Below are 24,112 nucleotides of genomic sequence, written 5' to 3' on the forward strand. Positions count from 1 at the left end.
GTGTTTAGTGCATCCTCCTTCTCCCTGTTTGGACCTTTAAATAGGGTATTTGGATTCACAGACTGTACCTAGCTCAGATTGTCTCTCCTTCCAGCACACTGCCGTACTTTCTAAATGACACCAGAGCCCCTAAGCAAGACTGACTGTAAACTTGAAAAGGTTATACGTGGTGTAATGAATAACACATGATACTCCCTCAAGAGCATCTGTGGAATGCCACACATCCAGGGTCCTGTATGTTCTCGTAGTTTAGAAAAAATTGGGAAGATACCTTACAGGCAAGCCAAAAGAAAATTTCCTATTATGCTCACGTAATAAAGTGCTCTATCTTAAGTTCATTCACTCAATGAATATATAGTAATTAAAAACTGACTATTTTTGGCATTCCAAAGTATTTGTGGATGAATGGGTAGATGAGTGATATAATGTGCCAATCAAAGTTCAAGGTGCTATGAGAATAAGAAAATAACTCAAACATGGAAACTGTTCTTAACAGAGATTGCAATCTAGCAAGGGAATCAAGACATAAATAACCCTTTTTGAGAAAACGTGGTAAGCGCCATCCCAGAGTTACACATTTTACTATGAGAATACAGAATACAAAGGAAGAAGGGAATGTTTCCAATTGGAGTATTAGAAAAGAACTTTTGCAAGTTGCGTTTAAGCAGAATCTTGAAGAATCTGGATGTGTGTGCAGATTTCAGGAAAAGCTATTTAGAGCAAAGGAAGAACTGAGGTGTTCTATGTTGGAGATGTGTGGAAGATGGAGGAGAGTTTAGTTTGGACAAGATCTGGAGTTTATGAAGGATAACACTGAGCAACAATGTAGGAAAAGGACACTGAGAGTTTGCATGAGAGTCTTTAAAAGTTTTAGATGATTTAGCACAGGATATTTAGCTGCTAATATTTGCTGAATGCTTACTATGGGCCAGACACATTGTAATTATATAAATTACCTCAATTAAGTTTCCCAGTAACCCCTATATAGGTTCATGAGGTCCTTCTTATCAAAACGTAATTAATGTTGGGAAAGATGAGTTAAAAGGTCTCAGTTGAAATGGAATTAATGATATCATAGTAAATTACAGGGGAAAGACTGGAATATTATCTTTAAAACTGATTAATATTATGAGAAATATTTAGTTTCTTTCATCAACAACACATATACATTATATTGCAAGTTTGTACTAATTCTTAAAACTAAGAAAGAATAATTCAAATGAGGTTTGAGGGAGAGAGGTATATTTTTTTAAAGAAAATTGCATGATTGCATAATATAATATTCTTTATATTTTCCACATGATCATAAAGAAGGGTGATTTTGCAAAATTACTTGAATTCTTCATGAATTTCCTCAAATTTTTTATATCAAAATTTTTCTCCTTTGAAACACCTATCATATTATTGTTCTGATTAATTTTTTTCATCAAGTGTTAATATGTTAGTCTCCCAAATAGTTGTCTGTGGCTTTGTGTGTAATTCAAATAGTTCTCCACGTTTATTGACTTCCTGACAACTTGCATCATTTGCACTATTTGCATTTTCATTTTACAGTCATTTGCATTATAATTCTTCATAATCATTACCATTATCTGAATGGTGCAGAAAGTTTTGGACACTCAGTGAGAGTCTGACCAAGGCAGACATGGATAGGTAGGGCCAAAGTCCTTGAGTGGAAAGTCAATTGAAGAGGTCAACTTATTAGTCAATATTTTCGTATTATGACATGTTTTATTTCCCTATAAAATCTTGGGTAATAAATACTGGAATGATGAGAGCTCCCTGTGTTTTATGATTCTTAGTTTACAAATGAGAAAACTGAGGCCCATGGAAGCCAAACAATGTACCCACAGCCATACAGCTCCTAAGTGATACAAGAATTTGAAAGCAGTCTAACTTGGGTGTTTAACCATTGAGCAGTGTAGGTGGTGGGTCAAGTGCTTTTAGTTGTTAATTAAGGATAAGTCACCACCACAAATTTACAAAGCATGGAAAGCTCAACTTTCCTCTATTGCCTGCTAACTTGTAAGTGCTCTTTTCCTTAACTTTTGAACTTATACAGATATATCTTAAATTTTCAGTCTTTTTTCCCTGTTGTGTGTAATTAATGCATTAAAAGATTGTGTTAGCCTAAATCCACAAGTTTTGATGGAAGTCTCTTCACTGATTCATAAATTGTTTAGAAGTATGCTTCTAAATTTTTCAGCAGAGAAGAATGACAATCTTCTAGCTATTCATTTTTTATTTTATTGCATTGAGATTTAAAAATAGTATCTGCATGATGTAGAAATCTAGATCCACTGGTGTTTGCTAAATTTTGCTTTGAAAGCATTATGTGGTCAATTTTTATAAATGATGTATACATGTTTGAAAAGAATATGTGCCCTTTAACTGTTAGATATAGGATTCAATATACCATATCGCATCAGACTTGTTAAACTTCCTGAAACATATTCTAAATCTTTATATTTTCGATTTGCTTATTTCATGAATTACAGAATAAACTTATATCAAAATCTTACAATATGATTATGGATTTGTCAATTTTTCATTATGGTTTTGTCAATAATTATTGTTATTTTGTTATTATTTTTAAGTTTTAGAATTTTTGTATCTTCTTGGTGATTCTGTTCCTTATCACTAAATAGTGTGCTTGTTTCCCTAATATATACATTTTAAATTTTACTTAAAAACTATTTTGTCAGGTACATTACAGCTATACCAGCTTTATTTTGGTTAGTATTTTCTTAGAATGATTTTTCCATCCTCTAAGTTTCGGCTTTTTTGTGTCATATTTTAAGTGTATCTCTTATAAGCAGTGGAGTAGATTTTTTAAAAATCTGCTTTATCTTTTAGCTGGTGAATTTAGTTTATTTATATTTACTATGATTGTAGATACTGATTCCTGCCATCTTATGCATTGTATTTAGCATACTCTATTTCTGTTTTTCAGCACTCTACTTAATGGATAGTTTTCTTTATTTATCACTGCCCCAGTTCACAAGTTATATATTGTATTTTCTTTTAGTGGTATCTTTAAACTATTAACATGAATTCTTTACATGATACTACCAAAACTCAATATTTACTCTCCTGAAAATTAAAAGGATCTTAGAATGCTTTAACTTCACACTGGATTTTCTTTTGCATTCTATAGTCTTCTAGTATTTTTGTTTTGTTTTATTTTTATATCCTCAAATCTGTCTCTATTGTCTTTGCTGATGCCTAGGCACATGTTCATGAATGTGATTGCTCACCACTGTTTCTTTCATCCCATTCATTCTGCATGAGTTCAATTTCCTTCTTTGTGAAATATATCACTTAGTAGTTCTTTTTAGCAAGGGTCTTTGAGTGATAAATGTTTCTAGTTCTTTGCCTGAAACAGATTCTCAAATAATAATTTAGCTGAGTATGCAAATGTAGGTTGATAGCACTTTGAATGCATTATTCCACTGTTTTCCGGTCTTTATTTTTGCTATTGACACATTTTTGTTTCTTCTGTGTAATTGTTCTGCCTTCGTTGGCTAAGTGTCTTTTGCTCATTGTTGCTTTTCAAGATTTTAGGTTCTATAGTTTCACTGTGATGTATTTAGGTGTAGATTTCTTTCTTATTTATGTTTTTTGGAAATCATGTGGTTCTTGAATCTATGGATTCACATATTTCATCATTTCTGGAAAATTCTCACAGCCTTTCAAGAGTGCTTCTTCCCCCTTTTCTCCATTCCATCCTTCTGAAATTCCTGATAGGTGTACCAGGACCTTCTAATTCTACCTTCCATGTTTCTTAAATATTAATCTATTTCCATTTCCACCTCATAATCCCCAGTGCTCCATTCCTCCTGACATCCTCAGTTAGGGCTTTGGGTTCACCAGGTCTCCAAATGTCTAATCTACTGTTCATTGATCAATTTTAAACAAAATTATCCACTACATTTTTCTTTCTTATTCTTTTATCTAATGTACCTTTTTAAAAATATTTTCTTGTTCCTTCTCAGAGCTTCAATTCTTTCATGTCTTAATTATTTTAAATATGATTTATATTCTGCTTCAGATGGTCATTCTATTATCTGAAGTTTTGGGGTAATAATTCTGCTGTTTCTGCTCACTCTCACTTGTAGTGAATGCCTTCCTTGTGTGGCTTGCAATTTTTTTTTTATAATGAACTCTCTTCTTTGTGGTTGTTGTTTAATTTAATTCAATTTTATTTTTTAATCGAGGTACTGGGGATTGAACCAAGGACCTTGTGCACGCTAAGCATGCGCTCTACCATTGAGCTATTTCTCTCTCCCCATGAGATTTTTTCTTTAGCAAGACTATTTCCTCTTATGAGAAATCCATATGGTCTGCATTGTGGGAGTGTTTCTTTAGAGTGTTTGGTTTGGCGCAGGAATTTGGCGTATTTTTTGCCTAGGGCCAATTTTATATGAATTCCTCAACTTGGGGTTGAGGGTTTAACCTGCTTGGGTAGGCTAAGTTCAAACTCTAAATCTATTTGAGGTCCAGGTCTGTGGTATTAAATTATCAGAGACACTTTTGTTTTTATTTCTCTACCCAGAACCTGGGTGGAAACATATATAAATGTATCTGTTGTCTCCCTTTACTAGGGAACAGATGTATTTCTTAGTCCACCATTTCACTGATGGTACAGTCTTTTCAGGATATCAGCTTCATGTAGGAAGTAGTTTCAACTTTACTTTTCATTTGAGCCCTGTTTTAGATTATTCAGGCTGCCATAGACTGGGTGGCTTAAACAACAGAAATTCATCTTCTCACAGCTGGGGAGACTGAAAGTACAAGATCAAGGTGTCAGCATGATCAGGTTCCGGGGAGAGTTCCCTTCTTGGCTGGCAGATGGCTCCCTTTTTGCTGTGTTCTCACATGCCCGAGTAGGGACTTGGGGGAGGCGATGGGGACAGAGAGCGCGCACAAGAGCACATGCTAAGCTCTCTGGTGTCTCGACCTAAAAGGACACTAATCTGACCCAGCTAAGGCCCTCATGACCTCATGTAACCCTCATGACCTCATGAACTCATCTAACCATAAGTAGCTCCAAATACCCCATCCCCGAATGCCATCATATTGGGGGTCAGAGCTCCAATGTATGAATTTGAGGGGGACACAAACATTCAACAGGTTATAGACCCAATCCATTGTTGCTGTCCCCTTGTGGCTGTTAGAGCCAGACTCCTAGTTTACCAAAAGCAGGGCCCTCACTCACCCTATATCCTGCTCACACCACCAGTGCTCTAGTCTTCCGTTTCCACTAAATTTCTGGAACCTAGTGACTTCATTTGCTTTCTTTAACTATCCAGCGTGTCTAGGGTTCTTAAGGTCTTCTAGTGTTACCTTATTGCCAGCACCAGAAATCTCTCACACCCGGCTTTTTTCTTTCTTTTATATGCTCTAAATAAGTCTTCTTAGTTTCCATTCCTTTCCTATTAAAAAAGGATGAAGTACACAGTATAATTTTCATTCATCTCATACAGTAATTCTGAGAAAGAGCAATTAGAGATAGCAATATGTTGCAAATTAAAAATGTTAAATATAGCAAAAGCAAATAGAGATTCTCTAATAATGCATTTTAATTATAATGCACTGATATTACACATTTTATCTGAGGATATTAAAGTGTATTATAACTACATTATAACTCCTTGAAGAGACCGTGAATGTTTCCAACCCAGCAACCACAGAACAATAAAAGACCATTTGAGATTTGACTGTAAATTAAGTGTTATTGACTCTTTTTTTTAAAGATTATAAGTATAATTTCTAGAGTGTTACCCTATTGGTGCAGAGAAGAGCATTTTTCTCAAGACATGAGTTGATTAATTATAGTGGTTCATTTAAAGGGGAAGCCTGCAGGGTGAAGAGTTCTGAGAAAAGTAAGAAGGAGTTAACTATACAAATAATCTTGGTTAGGGGCCCAGGAGTCTCTTTATTGTCCCAGTGGCTCCGGGACAGATCATATTCTCCTGTGCCTTCCTTTTTCTCTTTAAAAACAAAGAAAAATAAGATTCATTGTAAAGATTATTTGTTGTTAATCATGAGCTCAAACCTAGTGCAGGTAGTACCTGGAGAGGAAGGAGAATGGGGAAACTGAGCTGATAATTTATAAAGGCAGAGTCTGTTTGGGGGTTTAGATCCATGGTTAGGTTAGTCCTTCCAAGAACAGGGATAATATCATGGAATCAAACTGGCATGCCTAGTATCCTCCAGAACAGGAATTAGTTCAAACTCAAGCCAGGCTTCCCTTTGGAAAAGGTAAGGCTCAACACTAAGGATTAATTCACAAAACACAGTCTAGAAAAGGAGCTGATACTAAATATTAGTGCCAGCCTATGAAAGCCCTCAGGCATTCTCCCTGCTGGTTTTTAAGGGATTTGTCTCCGTTCTAAATACCTAAGGATTATGATATTCAGCCAACTATAAGGCCATACCAGTTGCTAAAACATGGAGACTTCTGTACCAGTCGGTAAAAAGCAACTGTCCTGAGTGTTCAAAGTGCCCTGGGCACTTAGTCGCTTTTTAGTTTCCCCACACCTTCCAACTCACATCTCTCTTTCTCCACAATAGAGATTCACTGCTGGCACAGCAACCCCAGAATCCTACCCAAGCACTAGACCTAGAGTCTGTTCTGATCAGATGGTGCTATTGACTAAATGTTTTACATATTCCTAGCCTGAGCCTGCAGGCTTTAACAGAACCAGAGCCTCCAGGTTCCAACCTTTAGTGCTTCCTATATATACATTTTTTTTTAATCGAACTTTATGGGGGCTCTAGACTTTGGCTTAAAAAGCCCATTTGACTTCCTATCTTCCTGACCATTGTTGCTACATCTTCTCAATAATAGTGGATCCTAGAGTTTAAGATTTCACAGATTAAATATATAAATAAATCGACGTTTAAATATTTTACAGGTTGGCATAACCTTATCAACTTTCTATCTTGCCACGTAAAGACCATCAATTAAAAAAAAATCATCTTCTGCCACCACTATGCTACACAAGAAAGACCAGAAGAGCACAAATTCAGAATAAACTCCCCTGAAGAATTTATACTATAAAAATCTCACCCTCTTTCTCTTTCTCATTTTACCCAGGACTAGTGAGAAATTAACCATGGACTGGTCGTGATCAGTGATATTTGCAAACCTGCACTGTACTCCCTATACCAATCAGTTTCCAAGTTTAGCCCTAATGCAGCTCGCCTGATTCAATCGTTTCACTTGCTCCATAGTTGGGTTTAGCATTCCAGACCATGGACTGCGCCCTGATTCTAAAAACTAAAGTATACAATGAAGACAGTCTCAGCATTGGTTGTCCTATCACTTCCCCCTACATTGCTGGGCATGAAAAGGAGCCCTGAAGTTCTAACATTGCCTTCTGGTTCTCTGTCCTGAAGCTGGACAGAGTACAATATTTTATAGTCTGTCCTTTTCTCCTTTCCATGCAACACATTTGTATTATACAACTATTTACCAATGGATTGTCCAATAACATTGGAGCTTTCCTGGTAATGTGAATTACTCCATTAACAAGATGCTCATTTGTAGTCAGGGCTTGATACCAGGCAAAATCGTCAATACCTATCCTATCGAAAATAGTTCTCTGGCTTTGAATAAAGAGTACCTGTAAGGACCTTTCATCTCTATACTCAACTACATCAAAGAATGAATACTTCTAAAGCATATTATAAAACTACAAAAAAGAAGTTTTATCTGACACTTGACAACTTTACTAAAAAATTATGTGTGGGGGAAAGAAAAGGCTTCAGGAGCAAAACAGAAAGATATAATTGATCACACTATTAGGAAGCTGCTACAACATGAAACAAATATCATAAGATTGTAAGATGACTCAGCTAACAATGCACTTCTGATATCAATAAAATTAGTTGTTTTTCATCAGTGTTGTGAAATTTCTGATTTGTTTTTGCTTTGTGTATTATTCTATTATGGCATGATGATTCTCATTATGCTACCCTAAGCCCTACCAACAGATAGAGTCTAGACTCTAATTATCTCTATATTTAGTCAAAATAGTCAGGCTTCATCTGTTTCCAGAACAGTTAATGTATTTGGCTCATTACTCTGAAAACACTGAGTACAATTTAGCTCACTAAAAACACATCCAGCATTAGCTTATGTAAGGAGCATAAAGGTCCACTGTGTGATGATTTTATTATTTTCCTATGTCTGTGAGTCAGGAAATAATAGCTATTATTTTTTATCATTTACAGTGTACCAGACACCATGTTCACCTTTTACATGCATTATTCATTTCATTCTCACAACAACAAATTATCATTCCCATTGTACATATTTAGAAGCTCACCTAGAGTCACGCTTTTGGGAAGTGGCAGATGCAGGACTATCTGATCTCAAAGCCTGAAGACTTAACCACCATATTATAAAAAGTACTTAGTTCCAGGGACTCATACTTTATGTCTGATGTTTGTGTAGACCACATACAATTATGTCCTCGAAAAGATGGGGCCTGGTGCTTCAACCCTGACATGAGGCTACTTTGAACATGAAGATGGCATTCGCTTTTTTTATTTCTCCAGGGAAGTTATTCCTCTCACCAACATCTTTGACTGAATTTCCCTTGCTCTTGGATAAAGATTCCAACATCTTTGAGTTCCTGAACACATAGACTCTTCCCCATTCCAGGTTCCTTCATTCACTTGGACCAACTACTCTGGCCTTCCATGGCTCCTCCAACACTCTACAGTGTTTCCTTTCTCAGGGCTTTCTCCAATCTTCTTCCCTCTGACACAGACATTCTCTCTGCTCCTACTTATACCCGCAGCCTCGGTTAAATGTCATTTCCACAGAAGACTTTCTTTTTTCATTGAAGTATAGTTGATTTACAATGTTGTATTAGTTTCTTATGTGCGGCACAGAGATTCAGTTATATATATATTCTTTCTTATATTCTTTTTCATTACAGGTTACTACAAGCCACTGAATATAGTTCCATGTTCTATACAGTAGGACAGTTTTGTTTATCTGTTCAGTACATAGTAGTTTGTATCTGCCAATCACAAACTCCCAATTTATCCCTCCCTTCCCCCATTCTCCCCTGGTAACCGTAAGTTTGTTCTCTATGTCTGTGAGTCTTTCTGTTTTATAAATAAGTTCATTGTGTCATTTTTTTACATTCCACATGTAAGTGATATCATATGATATTTGTCTTTCTCTGTCTGACTTACTTCACTTAGTATGATAATCCCTAGGTCCAACTATGTTCTGAAAATAGCATTATTTCATTCTTTTTATGGCTGAGTAATATTCCATTATATATATGTGTGTGTATACGATGTCTTCTATATCCATTCATCTGTTGATGGACATTCAAGTTGCTCCTATGTCTTGGCTATTGTAAGTAGTGCTTCTATGAACATTGGAGTGCGTATACCTTTTCAAATTAATTTTTGTCTTTTCCAGATATATGCCCAGGAGTGGAATTGCTGGATCATATGGTGACTCTATTTTCAGTTTTTTAAGTAACCTCCATATTGTTCTCCATAGTGGCTACACCAATTTACATTCCTACCACAGTGTAGGAGGATTCTCTTTTTTCCACACTCTCTCCAGCATTTATTATTTGTAGACGTTTAAATGATAGCCATTCTTGACAGATGTGAGGTGGTACCTCGTTGTAGTTTTGATTTGCATTTCTCTGATAATTAGCGATGTTGAGCATCTTTCATGTGCCTATTGGCCATTTGTATGTGTTCTTTGGGAAAATGTCTGTTTAGGTCGTCTGCCCATTTTTTTTATCGAATTGTTTTGTTTTGTTTTGCTATTGAGCTGTATGAGCTGTTTGTATATTTTAGAAGTTAAGCCCTTGTTAGTCACAAGATTAATATACAGAAATTTGTTGCAGTTCTTTACACTAACAATGAAATATCATAAAAGGAAAGTAAACCAATCCCTTTTAAAATCTCATAAAAAAAATACTTAGGAATTAATCTGACCAAGGAGGTAAGACTTATATGCTGAGAACTATAAAACATTGGGAAAGAAATTTAAAGACTATTTAAAGGAATGGAAAGATATCCCATGCTCTTGGATTGGAAGAATTAATATTGCTAAAATAAATGGCTATACCATCCAAAAAAGGCTACAGATTTAATGTGATCCCTATCAAATTATCCAGAACATTTTTCACAAAAATAGAACAAATAATCCTAAAATTTGCATGGAATCACAAAAGACTCAGAATTACCAAGGCAATACTGAAGAAGAAGAATGAAGCTGGAGGCATAACCTTCCCAGACTTAGAGACAATATTACAAAGCCAAAATACTTGAAGCACTATGGTATAGGCACAAAAACAGACATATAGATCAAAAGAACAGAATAGAGAGTACAGAAGTAAACCCACACATCTATAATCAATTAATCTTTGACAAAGGAGACAAGAATATACAATGGAGGAAAGACTTGTTTCTTTGACAAGTGATGTTGGGAAAGCTGGACAGCAGCATGTAAATCAATGAAGTTAGAACACTCCTTCACACCACACATAAAAATAAACTCAAAATGGCTTAAAGACAAACATAAGACAGGATACCATATATCTCCTAGAAAAGTACATATGCAAAACATTCTCTGACATAAATCTTAGCAACGTTCTCCAAGGTAGTATTCCAAGGCAATAGAAATAAAGGCAAAAATAAATAAGTGGGACCCAATTAAACTTGTAATCTACAAAAAAAAAAATGGGTTGATGATGAAATCAAAGAGGAAATTTAAAAATACCTTGAGACAAATGACAACGAAAACACAACCACTAAATCTATGGGATGCAGCAAAAGCAGTCCTTAGCTGGAAGTTCATAGTGATACAGGCCTTCCTCAAAACATAAGAGAAATTTCAAATAAACAACATAACCTACCATCTAAAAGAATTGGAAAAAGAAGAACCAACAAAACCTAAAATCAGCAGAAGGAAAGAAATAATAAAGATGAGGGAGGAAACAAAACAGAAATTTAAAATAATAGAAAAAATCAATCAAACCAAGAGCTTGGTTTTTGAAAGCATAAGCAAAATCGACAAACCTGTGGCTAGGCTCACCAAGAAGAAAAGAGAAAGGACACATACAAACCAAATAAAAAATGAAAGGGGAAAATTACAACTGATACCACAGAAATACAAAATACCATAAAAGAATACTATGAACAATTATATGCCAACAACTTGGATAACCTAGAAGAAATGGACAAGTTTCTAGAAATATACAGCCTACCAAAACTGAATCAAGAAGAAATAGATAATTTGAAACAGACTGATTTCTAAAAATGAAACAGAATCTGTAATAAAGAAAAACTGCCTGCAAACAAAAGCCCAGGACCAAATAGCTTCCCTGGGAAATTCAACCAAACATACAAAGAAGAGTTTATATCAATCCTTCTCAAACTCTTCCAAAAGACTGAAGAGGAAGGAACACTCCCAAACTCATTCTATGAAGCCATAATTGCCCTGATACCAAAACCATACAAAGACATTACCAAAAAAGAAAAATACAGGCCAATATCTTTGATGAATATAGATGCAAAAATTCTCAACAAAATATTAGCAAGCCAAATCCAACAACACGTAAGAAAGATCATACACTATGATCAAGTTGGATTTACTCTTAACAATTTTCATACATAACATACAGCAGTGTTAATTATCTTTATCCTATTATACATTACATCCCTAGTACTTATTTATCTTATAACTAGAAGTTTGTACCTTTTGATTGTCTTCATCTAATTTCCCCCTCTGCCACTAAAATGTAAGATTCAGTAATACCAGCGACTGTGTTGGTCTTATTCACAACTGGATACTCCTGAATCCTGCCCCTGCCCCCATACTTGTTGCTATGGATTACTGGTTGAATAAATGAATGAAAGAATAGTGACAGATGTGTGCAGTTCCATCGTCTTTTTAAGCAGACACCAGCTAAGGTTAGTATATCTGAGCTGAGCAAAGCTATATGATTACATGTGCTTGAGTCTATGCTCTTGGCTCTGGCACTAGACTGGAAGTTTTAGTTTATCACTGAACCATTTCCCTAAAACTGCTATGCAAGAAAATAAAAAGTAAGCACAGGACTAACAATTCTAGGAAGTTGCTGTAGTGCTTAGAGCATGATGGAAGAGAGAGAGGAGATTCTGCCTTGTATCTTTAGAGATGAAAACCAGAAATGTCACATTTCTTCTCTGCTGATCAAAAAGGTTAAAGAAAGCATATAAAAAGTCAACTGTAAAGTGATGGTGAAGAAGATATGTTTTTAAATTCTTAATTTCTTCATCGTTGTAAATAGCCAAAATAAAACGTGTAGGTAGGATTAAATAAGTATATGTAGGATTACAGAATTAACAGCAGTTTTAGAGAACCTGATAGGAACAAAAGGACATTGGTGGCTTTGAGATCATTACTTCTTAATGCTGCAGTCTATAAGGTTTGTACTTTTTCTATGCCTATTAAACACTGTTATTTTATAGGAACAATTGGGTTGAAAAGGGGCAGAAAGGAAGGGGGAAATACCCTGTTCAAATCTATTTTATAATGCACACTCTCATCAAAAATTAGCTTTTTTTGATTACAAAGATAATTCATCTTCATTACAGAAATTTTAGAAACAATGAAAACTATAAATGAATCATTCAAATCCCAGCCATTTCAAGAAAATCTCTAGCAACATATGGTGTATTTCTGTTCAGTCTTTTTCGCTGGGTATCTTCTTAACACAGTTGAAATAAATTTGCATAAGACAAGATTAATTATAGTTTTTAAAGTTTATCTTTTACGATTTATAACAGGAAATATGCCTGCAATTATAAAATATTTTGGGAAAACAGATGAAATAAAGAAAAAACGGATATTACCCCCATATGGCACTACCCACAGATAACTACTAATATTTTGGCATATGTTTTTACAATCTTTTTCTAGGGTATTTTCTTAAGTTATTATATCATGTCTATTGATTTTATAGCAGAGTTAACACAGATATTCACAGATTATAGAATGTTGCAGAATAATTTCTAAAAGCTAGTAATTTGCTGCCTATTTCATTTCACCTTAGTCTACCCACATGACTTAACAGAATAAAGCATTCTACAGCACCATGCATTTAATTTTAAAACTCCTTTTATTGATTTTATGAGTAGGCTAACACACAAGATCAGATTGTCAAATCAGACTCATCTGAAGAGTAACAAGCTTTATTAATAATTTCAGCATATGGGCAATCAAGAGGTACAAAGCAGAGGTCAAGGACATCAACGGTGACTCCATGGGACCCTGACATGTCCTCTCTGACCAAGAATAACAGATGAAGCTTCATATAAGGTTTAACAAGTTTACCCCACATAGCAGGTGGAGTCTTTAAGTTATGAAATTTCCATTTTATACTCCAGAGAGTTGCATAACTTACAAGAGATTCTTCAGGGAACCATGTATTATAGATCTACAGATTCTGGGCTTATTTACTAAGTAATCTTTAGCAAAGACACCATGCTAAGACATTTTATGGATGAAAACCCTTCCTTTTAGCAAATATTGTTAGTCTATTTATCTGGAGTTCCAGCTGACAAAGAGAATAGAATAGATTAATCTGCCTTCTTCTTTCCCCTGGTATAGTTTCAACACCCTCAAAGAAAGTGAATGAATGGATCTCAGACCAGGTGTTAAAACTCTTTCATTCTCAATAAGCAATAGGAAAAGAAAAAAAACAGTCCTTATCATGTAACTCGTCATTCCCCACCCCTAATTCCTTCGCTGATGTGATTTATAGTGGGTGCACAGTCAATGGTTCTATTCCTCTGGTATCTTTTTTCCCCACCTTCATTTTTGAAAAACTCTTAGTCATCTTCCCCCCAAACATTGCCTTTAATTTGTTCTCTCTTTCCTATCCCAATTGAACTCCAATAAAAAGAATGTTAGAAACTCTCAGAAGATAATGTGAGAAAACCTAGACAACCTTCTGTAAGGTGACTGATGTCTTTTTAGATACATTACCATAGGTAAAAACCCATGAAAGAGAGAATTGATAAGTTAGACTTCATTAAAATTAAAAACTTCTGCTCTGCAAAAGATACTGCCAAGAAAATGAAAAGACAATCCATAGACTGGGAGAAAATATTCACAAATACGTATCTGATGAAAGACTATTATCCGAAATATATAAAGAACTCTTAAAACTCAACAGTAAGAAAATAAACAACACAATTTAAAAATGGGCAGAAGACCTGAACAGAAACCTCACCAGAACAGAAAATTCAGAGTGAGTCTTAATATGAACTATAATCACTCAAAGTCCATAGTTTACACTAGGATTCACTTTTGTTGTACATTTTTATGGATTTTGATTAATGTATAATGACATGTATCCATGGCTATAGAATCATACAGAATAGTTTCACTGCCCTAAAAATCCTCTGTGCTATACCTATTCATTCCTCCTTCCCTGCTAACCCCTGGTAATCACTGATCCTTTTACTGTCTCCAAAGTTTTCTTCTTTTCCAGAATGTCATACAGTTGGAATTATACAGTACATGGCCTTTACAGATTAGCTTCTTTCACTTAGTAATATCCACTTACGTTTCTTCCATATCTTTTCAAAGAATAAAACTCATTTTTTAATGCTGAATAATATTTCATTGTCTGGATGTATCAGAGTGTATTGATCCATTCACATACTCAATGATATCTTGGTGGCTTCCGAGCCTTGGCAATTATGAATAAATCTGCTATAAACACTCATGTGAAGGTTTCTGTGAGGCTGTAAATTTTCAACTTATTTAGATAAATACTAAGGAGCATAACTGCTGGATCACATAGTAGTAAGAATATTTTAGTTTTATGAGAAACTGACAAACTGTCTTCCAAAGTGGCTATCAATTCCCACTGGCAATAAATAAGAGTTTCTGTTGCTCCACATCCTAGCCAGTATTCTGGGATTTCCATGTTTGGAATTTTGGCCCTTCTAATCGGTGTGTAGTAGTATCTCACTGCAGTTTTAATTTGCAATTCTCTCATGACATATGATGTTGAGAATCTTTTCATATGTTTATTTACCACCTGCGTATCTTTAGTGAGATTTCTGTTCAGATCTTTTTAATTCTGTTACTTATTTTCTTGTAGTGAGTTTTAAAAGTTTGTCCACTTTGTTAATAGCTACTGCAATTTCTATTTCTAAAAGTTGTATCTGATTCTTTTTTAAAAAAATCTGCTATGCTAATTGTTTATAGTTTCCTATTCCCTTCAGGTATTTTCAAGCTTTTCCTTTACTTATTTAAACTTATGGAACATAATTATTGTAAATTATTTGCTAGTAATTCTCATCTGCTATTGTATGTCTGTTTCTGCTATTTTTTCACTGTTTCTCAGGGATAATAACTTATGTTCTTATATGCTTTGTGATTTTAGACTGTGGGCTGAATATTCTCACTGAAACATTATTTATGGAGAATCTTTGAGGACTTGAATGAAGGTACTTTCTTGCAGAAAGCATTTTCATTTATATTTCTACCCAGCACCTAGTGGCATTACTAGTCTAAGACCAATTTAGATTAAAATTAAAACTAAATTCATGGCTTGATATTTTTTGAACTACTTAAATGATGTGAATGCAGACTACAAACTGACACAAAGACCAGTCTGTAATCATAGCTTCTAAGGGAAAGATTCTATTCCACTCTGGTGGGTGGTCACCACCAATACAGGCACCTTTGGTTATTTTGAGTGGTGGTCGTTACATGAGTTTATCTCTTGTCATCCCTACCACAATGATGCAGCCCTTTGGAATCTCAGCTTAATGTGGGAAGGGATCCTATTTGACTCCCCCCTTGAACAAGCCCAAAGACCTGATGTCAAAATCAAAGTTCAAATTTGCAGAAAATGGCTAAAGGCCCTGAAGGCAATGGCACTGAATCTCTGGGCCACCATTTTCTTCACAGACTTCATAATTCCCTATTTTATCATCAGCTTTTTAATGCCTTTAAGATTTTTTAAAATTATTATTTGATCTAGAATTTTCAGTTGTGGGAGATGTTTGTATTTGATACAGACTACTTAGTTCAGTAAGGTATTAGTCACAACCAATTAGCCTACCTTAGTCCCAGAAATAGAAGTCTCTCTCTCCTGTACCCTCTAGCCCTTCTTTCACCCTGCAAGGTTATTATCAGCCAGGCTTCTGTCCTTGGAATTCGTTTCTCTTTGTATGTTTTCTCCCTTGGTAACATCCATTGGCATGGCTGAATTGTCATCTCCAGTGCTACATTCCTGACTTCTACTGAGTTAGACCCTTCCACGTGGATGTATATGCCTGCACCTCTATCACTGAAGTCAGAATCTTTTGTCATGAACAAGTTCCTCCTCCTGTCAGTCATCTGTGAACCAGCACTATTTTCTCAGGCATTATTCACATTACATAAAATCACCATCAATTCTTCTCCATCCAGTATAATCAGTGCCTAACAGTTCCTTCATAGGATTGACATCTTCCAACTTAGTCAACTTTCATCTGAACCATTAGGACCCTTGGCCTGGGCTCCCCTGCTCTGAGATCTTCCATCTCTGGTCCATTCTGGGCATTGCCTCCATTGTTGAATGCCCTTTATAAGAAACCTTCCATAAGTTCACATTTCACAATAAAGAAACCCCAGGCTCCTTAACCAGTTGTCATGTTAGTCCCACACGATCTTCCTCTAGGCTTTCTTTTCAGGCTTCTGTTTCACTCTACACAGACATCAGGCCAACTCAACAACTTGCACATCTTTGAACACATTGCATACTTTTCTACTTCTATACTCTTGCACATTCCATTTATGTTCTGAAATCATGTCCTTACTGTTATCTCTCTTGAAATCTAATAATGCAGGCCAAATACTAAATGTCACTACCTCCAAAACAACTTTCCTCTTCACCTTAGCCTTTTTTTTTCTAGTACTCGTATCATCCCTTATATATCAGACTGAACCGTATGAGATTGACATTTATATAGGTCAAAAGTGGTTGTATATTGGCAATTTTATACGAGTCAAACTAAAACCTAGTTCAGTGCTTTGCATATAATTAGTATGTGCCTAATATTCACTGAAGTGAGTGAATGAATATTTTGACAAAAATAAGCAAAAAAGTCCAACAGTGAAAGATGAGTCTAGCTTAATACTTTCATAAGAAGAATTAAATTTTATCCCTCTAAATGTATGAAGAATTGTCAGTGTATATACACACTCACAGAGTAAATGAAATTTCCCAAGGAAATCAGAAATGACTATGACTGGAATTCAGAGATGAATAAGGATAGTGAAAAGAAGAGTTACCAATGTTTGCAGCGCATACTCATTTCGTAAGGCTGGATGGAAACTGATAATCTACTTATACTCAAATCTACTCTGAACTAATTGAATGCAAGGGATTCTTTAAGAACAAACTGTTATTATTACAACAATACTATTGAAAACATCATGTGCCAATTGGAAAATAAAATCAGGAACTGCAGTTTAACTTAAAAATTAAAGGAAATTTGTTTAAGAGCTCTCTTGGCATTTCACTTCTTGTTGCTAAGAATCTACTTATAAAAGCAAAATTAACCAGATTGTCTATTAACATTGATCCCATTAGCTAGATAATTGCCAAATCTCCATCTTACTTATGCGGTGTAAATGCAGCATAATGTGAAAGTAAGGACAATGTATCCTAATGCATAACATACCCTTTCCACATAAACTTCTTTCACAATTTTTAAAGCAGTCCTCTCTGTCATGTCCCTACCGTTAGAACTGCTTTAGATTACATAACCATGGGGTAGAGCCTTTAGTTTCTCTGATGTAATAAAAGCAGTGCCTCTGCTTTGCCCTCTTACGTAGTGAAGGACAGAGATCATAGGCAAATGTGAATGGGACTCTGACAAGATTGCCTTAGTGGTACGTGTAATAACAACTCTGAACTGGAAGGCAAAATCCTCCCTCTTTTGTTGCGTTGGCTACTTCAGCTGACAGACAGAGCTGTCCTCAGGGCTGAGGCTTTTTTATCACCAGGGAAACAAAGAATGTACTTGAGCTCAGTGCAAATCTGCTGCAACTCTCCCTCTTAAAATAAAATGAGCACATTTTGTACCACCTGCAGAACAAGAATAATTAAACCGTAAGTGAAAAAGATGATAGCAACTTTGATACTTTCCGTAATGAACTGATATATATTCCACTAGAAAATCAGGAATTTTTCCTTTTGACGAAATAATTTTTAAAAATTATTATAGTGATGTTTTATTTTTGTGTGATACTGTGGTTACTTTGCTTTTAATTTGCTCAGGATTGTAACACTGGTGGAGAAATGCTAGACACTTCTCTATTTCAAACAGGAAGAACTCTTGGATGTATTATTAATGGTCACCCAGAATGTTCACAGTGTTGTACAAACTTTTAGAGCATGGTCTGCAGGGGAACTATAAAAACAAAAACAGAATCAAAAGCCTGAGTTTGATTCACAATTACTACTAGTGAGGTATATAAACTAGAGCAAGCTTTTTAACCTGTTTTTTTAAGTATATCCTTTTCTATAGAATTAAAATGAGACTATGTTCTTTCTACTTTATTAAGAGGCTTTAGGGATTAAAGTATATTTCATAAAAACTCTTTGTAAGGTGCAACATAGCATGCATGCGTAAGGTATTACTGTTGTTAATTTCTCTCATAGAAAGATAAAAATGTAAGGAGAACAAAGAGTAGTTTGGGAACTATCAGTGTTATGCATCACTTATTAACAGGTTGGTTTTATTTCCCAAATTACTTTCTTGTGCTGTTCTGCTACTACATTATTCAGACCATTAAGGGAAGATGGTGCATCCTGTGAACAGAATAATGTATGGCCTATTCTGTAATGCAAGTGGGAGCTCTGTTCTCTGATTGCAGCATTATAATCTCCCATTACAGCACGCACTGTAAATCATCCTGCAGACAGAAGACAGGGTGGGATCCTCAGGTAATCTGTGAACAGTGACACTCTTTATAACAAGGCTACACCACTCTGTCCTGGGCATAACGGGGGTGGCTCCAGCACACGTGTCACTACATTTCCATTAGACAGTTAGATATAACAATCAATAAAAGAAAATCTGTTTCTATTCATGGAGCAGCTTCCAAAAGGGTTGCAATGAGGAAGACACATATTGAACAAAATAGCACACTGAGAAGCACAGATGATACCAGTCAAACTAATAATAATATCTTACACTTGTACAGCATTTTTTTGGTAAAAAGAAAAAAGACCCTTCTTGTGAATTTTTTTGATTTTTACAACCTCTTGGGGTATGTAGGCAGGTCACACATACTGCCATTTTTACAGATATTTAGAGGAGTTAAGGCGTTAAGTGACTCGCTCAAGCTGATTCCTACTTTAGTTCTCTTCCTAGTATTTCTGTTTATGCAAAAGGCAGACAAAAAACATTCCACTGATTATGTTGCTTTACTAGTATTTTGGGTCTTACCTTCTCAAATGGAGTTTGCGACTAGGTGAAGTGTAAGGACAGACAAGAAGAAAATGCTAAAATTGTGTTCTCTGAACTGCATAAAACTATAATATACTGTGTTCACACATTTGGTTTTGAATAGTCATCTAACTAAGATCAACGTATGGTATCCACTGAATAATCTTCCTGTAATTAAAATTAAGTTAATTTTGATAATTTTACTGTAAACTTTAAGTAAGTACCTTAAAAGGCACTGAAGTAAAAATATTCAGTTGCTTGTTTTTAACGACCTACTACCACATTGCCATACAACCCTCCACACGTCAGAGGCTTGTGCTACTTGCTATGCCACTCCTACCAAATAAATAAATAATAAATATTTGCATGCATGTATTGAGAATTTACAATTGGTCAGATAATTTTCTAGTTTCTTCCACCAAAATTACCTCTTCTGTGGCTTGAGGAAAACCTAGGTTTTTTGACAGAGAAGAATCTCTTCAATCAGGGTCTGAACATTTTGGGAAACAGTGTTCCCCCCCTCAAAAAAAAAAGTCACCCCAAAAGAAAGTGCTAAATGGAAGGAAAGTCAATAAATGAGGATAATAAAACCCATTAACTCTGGGACTCCTAAAACTAGACCAGGGGGTGAGGGGCAGGTTTTTTTTAATGAGTTTCTGTTCTTTCACGCCTGACATGGGATGAGTGTTTGGTAATTATTTGCTAAAGTTTGATTAAATGGGTAGATAAATTAAAGATGACATCCTCCAGATGTAAACTTTCCATAGAAACTGCATTTTTAATTTCTCTTGTACTTTTGACCCTGCAGGCCCATCCTGGGCAAAATCATAAAAAATTAATATTCTTTTTCACTTCCCTTTTTATTTGCCTTCCTGACTCTTTGACCCACACTAAGCATTAAAGAACAAGGTAACATTTAATAATTATAGTGTAATTTTATATAATATCCTTATGACATAGGGAGGGCAGACATTGTAATCAGTATCTTTGCAAATATTTGGAAACTGATGCTCTGAGAAAATAGTGCAGCCAAGAATTTGATCCAAGTCATCTTAATATGCATCCTGTGTCTTTCCTGTCAGACACTTCTCTGCTGTCTCAGGGTCCTAGAACCTGTCAGTCAGCTCTCTATGTTAGTTAAACCTCTAGTAGTTATATGATAACTAGTGAGAGGTGTCCAGACTTATGCTTCCCAGAGATACTTAAAAATATGGAAAATGGTAACATTTAAAAAAATACTTTAGGATCCAAAGGAATGATTTGTCAAAGGACAAACTGTAGGGGTTGACATGTTTAGCCAGGGAACCCCGCCCAATGCTCCCCTTAAGTCAAATTCTCAAAAGCAAGTCATTGATTACTTTATGTGGTATGTCTGAAAGAAGGACAAAAACAAAATAAAGCAATTTTTAATCTCTTAATGTCACATAAAACTTCTAATCCTGACCCTACAGAGATATCCTGCATACTATTCTCAATGACATGTAATTTCAGAAGGTCTTAATCCAAAATTATATTTACTCAGTTAATTTGCTTGCTTGTAATATATTTCAATTTGAGCTAAGGTTTTGTCTGGGAAACATGATCTATTTCCAAATGTCAGCATTTTCTGTGTCTTTTGAATACTGCGCATATATGCCATGGGGAAAAGGTTTAAACTGATATTTATTTATTTTATTTCTTGTCTACTAGTTCCTCCCTTTCATTCCATTTTTCTTACCTCAGTAAAGGCCACCCTGACTTTATTTTTTATTTTATTTTATTTTTTACATTTTTTATTGAGTTACAGTCATTTTATAATGTTGTGTCAAATTCCAGTGTAGCGCACAATTTTTCAGTTATACATGAACATGTATATATTCATTGTCACATTTTTTTCCTCTGTGAGCTACCACAAGATCTTGCATTTATTTCTCTGTGCTATACAGTGTAATCTTGTTTATCTATTCTACATTTTGAAATCCCAGTCCCTTCCCATCCCCCGCCCTTGGTAACCACAAGTTTGTATTCTATGTCTTATGAGTCTGTTTCTGTTTTGTATTTATGTTTCGTTTTTTTTTTAGATTCCACATATGAGTGATCTCATATGGTATTTTTCTTTCTCTTTCTGGTTTACTTCACTTAGAATGACACTCTCCAGGAACATCCGTGTTGCTGCAAATGGTGTTATGTTGTCAGTTTTTATGGCTGAATAATATTCCCTTGTAGAAATATATCACATCTTCTTTGACTTTAAATTTGAATTTGGATTATGAAATTAGGGAACATTAGGTGTTGCACTAGCTAATAAATATTTATTTAGTGCTGAAGTTCTTTGCACTAGTGAAAGGGAAGAGGCAAGAAATTAGCAAAGATTTAAAAAGCATGTTTCAACCAGTAATGTGAGATATGCTTACAGATAGTTTTCTAGGTTTGCAGTCATCTCTTTTAACTGCCTTTACTGGGTAATGGGTAACATAACTAGTTAGTTGACAAAAATGGCAGAAAAAATTGGTTGAGGAAACCAACCATCCTAGTGGTTCTTAGTATGTATAATGTCTGTCTCAGAATCTCACTTTCACAAAGATCAGACAGAGTAGCCTGAGTATTTCCTACGGCTGTGCAAACCACCTTCTGAGTATCAACTAAAGTCTCAAAGTTCAATCTAAAACACACACACACACACACACACACACACACACACCCAGAGCAATGCAATGGTGAGTTAAGATTTTCTTGAATTTTATTTGTAACAAAATTAATTTCCCTTCCTGTATCTCTTTCCTCTTCAGGGGTATACGAACGTAATCCAGAGGTCCATGAACTTGAATAGGGAAAAAAACCTACATTATTATTTCCATTAACCTCTAACTGAAATTTAGCATTTTCTTCAATTTTGGATGTAGGTAACAAATCTGCATCTTTTTCACCAATAGGAAGCATAGCTATTTTTATATTATACTAACTTTTGGAAAATATTTTAAAATAGTGTTTGTACTATTTCGTACCTAAAAACCACAGAAGTTATTAGACCTGTCATAAAATCTTGTTATTTAAAATATTTATTTTAAAAAGTACATACAGTACTATACTACAAATGTGGTTTTAATATTTTAATAGCAGTATTTTAATACAATTGGTTTTCTTTGAAATCCTATGTCTCTTACTCTGTTTTTAAATATATTTTCCTGATTTAGGAGCCTGTTTCGTACTGCCAAAGGGTCCACAGCACAAAGTAGATTAATAACTCCACATGCTGAGATATTATAGGTCAAACAGCTCCAAAACACACATTAACAGAAATTTAGTAATGTAAATACAAAAGGGATTATTTGTTGTGGTAGTGAAATAAAATTAATTTAAAATAGATAGAGAATAGATATAACATATGTAAGCTTAGTTTATAAACTGTAAAAGGGTAATGTAGACAATGGTGTTATTGTTATCACTATTAAAAATATTAAAGTGTAAATAATAATATTTACTATCTTTTGAAAATAATTCTTTTTGCCAGGCTTTATGAAGTTTCTAGAATTCCATTCAAGTGAAAAGAACATTTTAAAAATTCATCTCATCTTCATTCAGAATAAAAACTGAATTAAAAATTATATATATATATATCCTTCTTTCTTATAGAGGACATTTATCCCCCTCAATAAAGGATTTGCATATTAAATATGGTAATTTCCCTGTTTCCATATTCTGGTCCCTAAGGAAAAGGGAAGATTCTAGAAAAATATCATGTAATAGTATCTCTTTAGTTTAAAATATGATTTTAAAAAACATGTATTTCTCTATTCCTACAATTTTCTCCCCTGTATAAAGGTTTTACATGTTAAAGTCACAGAATTTGATTTTTTTCTACCCTAATTCTAAAATATCTCAGAAAAGAAGACACAGATATTACTGTAGACAAGAAACATTTCACGGAGAAAATAGAAGAGCTGAGGACCTCCTTAACTTGATCTACAAAGATAATGCAATCTATCAGAATTTCACCAGGGTTCTTTGCAAAAACTGATAAGCTCATATTAAAATTTATATGACATTCAAGGAACTTAAAATAGTCAAAACAATAGAAGAACAAAGTTGGAGGGCTTATAATTCTTGATTTCAAAACTTACTATAAAGCAACAATAATCAAAACAAAGAGGCTGTGGCATATGTATAGATATAAATAGCAACAGAAAAGAATTAAGAGCCTACGAATAAACTCATTTACCTAGGCCAACTGATTTTCAACAAGGATACAATAATCATTCATGAAGAAAGAATTGTCTCTTCAACAAATGATGCACAGAAACCTGTATAGCCATGTGCAAAAGAGTGAACTTTGACCCTTACACCACACCATATAAAATATTCACTTAAGATGGATCGAAGACATATATGTAAGAGCCAAAACTATAAAACTTTTGAATAAAGCATACATGTTTCTTAGAATAAAGCAACTTCCAGAAAGTTAAAACTCTTAGAATAAAGCATACATGTTAAATGTAAATCTTTGTGACTTTGGGTTTGGCAGTAGATTCTTAGATATGACACCAAAAGCACAATCAAGAAAAGAAAAATAGTGAATTAGACTTCAGCAAAATTAAAAGCTTTTGTGCCTGAAAGGACCTCATCAAGAAAGTAAACA

General features: G+C 34.7%; 1 protein-coding gene across 8 annotated transcripts in view; it reads right to left on the reverse strand.

Annotated features, from left to right (window-relative positions):
* Positions 1 to 24,112, reverse strand: part of DYNC1I1 (dynein cytoplasmic 1 intermediate chain 1) — a 435,553-nt gene that overhangs the window by 351,851 nt on the left and 59,590 nt on the right. For 4 of the 8 annotated variants that reach the window (XM_072964954.1, XM_072964953.1, XM_072964958.1 and 1 more), the window contains one exon: positions 5,347 to 5,435. The exons of 2 other annotated variants lie outside the window; for them this stretch is intronic. The gene's annotated coding sequence lies outside the window, so the exon portion shown is untranslated. Of the gene's footprint in view, positions 1 to 5,218; positions 5,238 to 5,346; positions 5,436 to 24,112 lie in introns of those variants that run through there. 2 more of the 8 variants (XM_072964959.1, XM_072964957.1) reach the window with 2 other exon arrangements.

This window comes from Vicugna pacos, chromosome 7, assembly GCF_048564905.1.
Source record: "Vicugna pacos chromosome 7, VicPac4, whole genome shotgun sequence".
NCBI lineage: Eukaryota > Metazoa > Chordata > Mammalia > Artiodactyla > Camelidae > Vicugna > Vicugna pacos.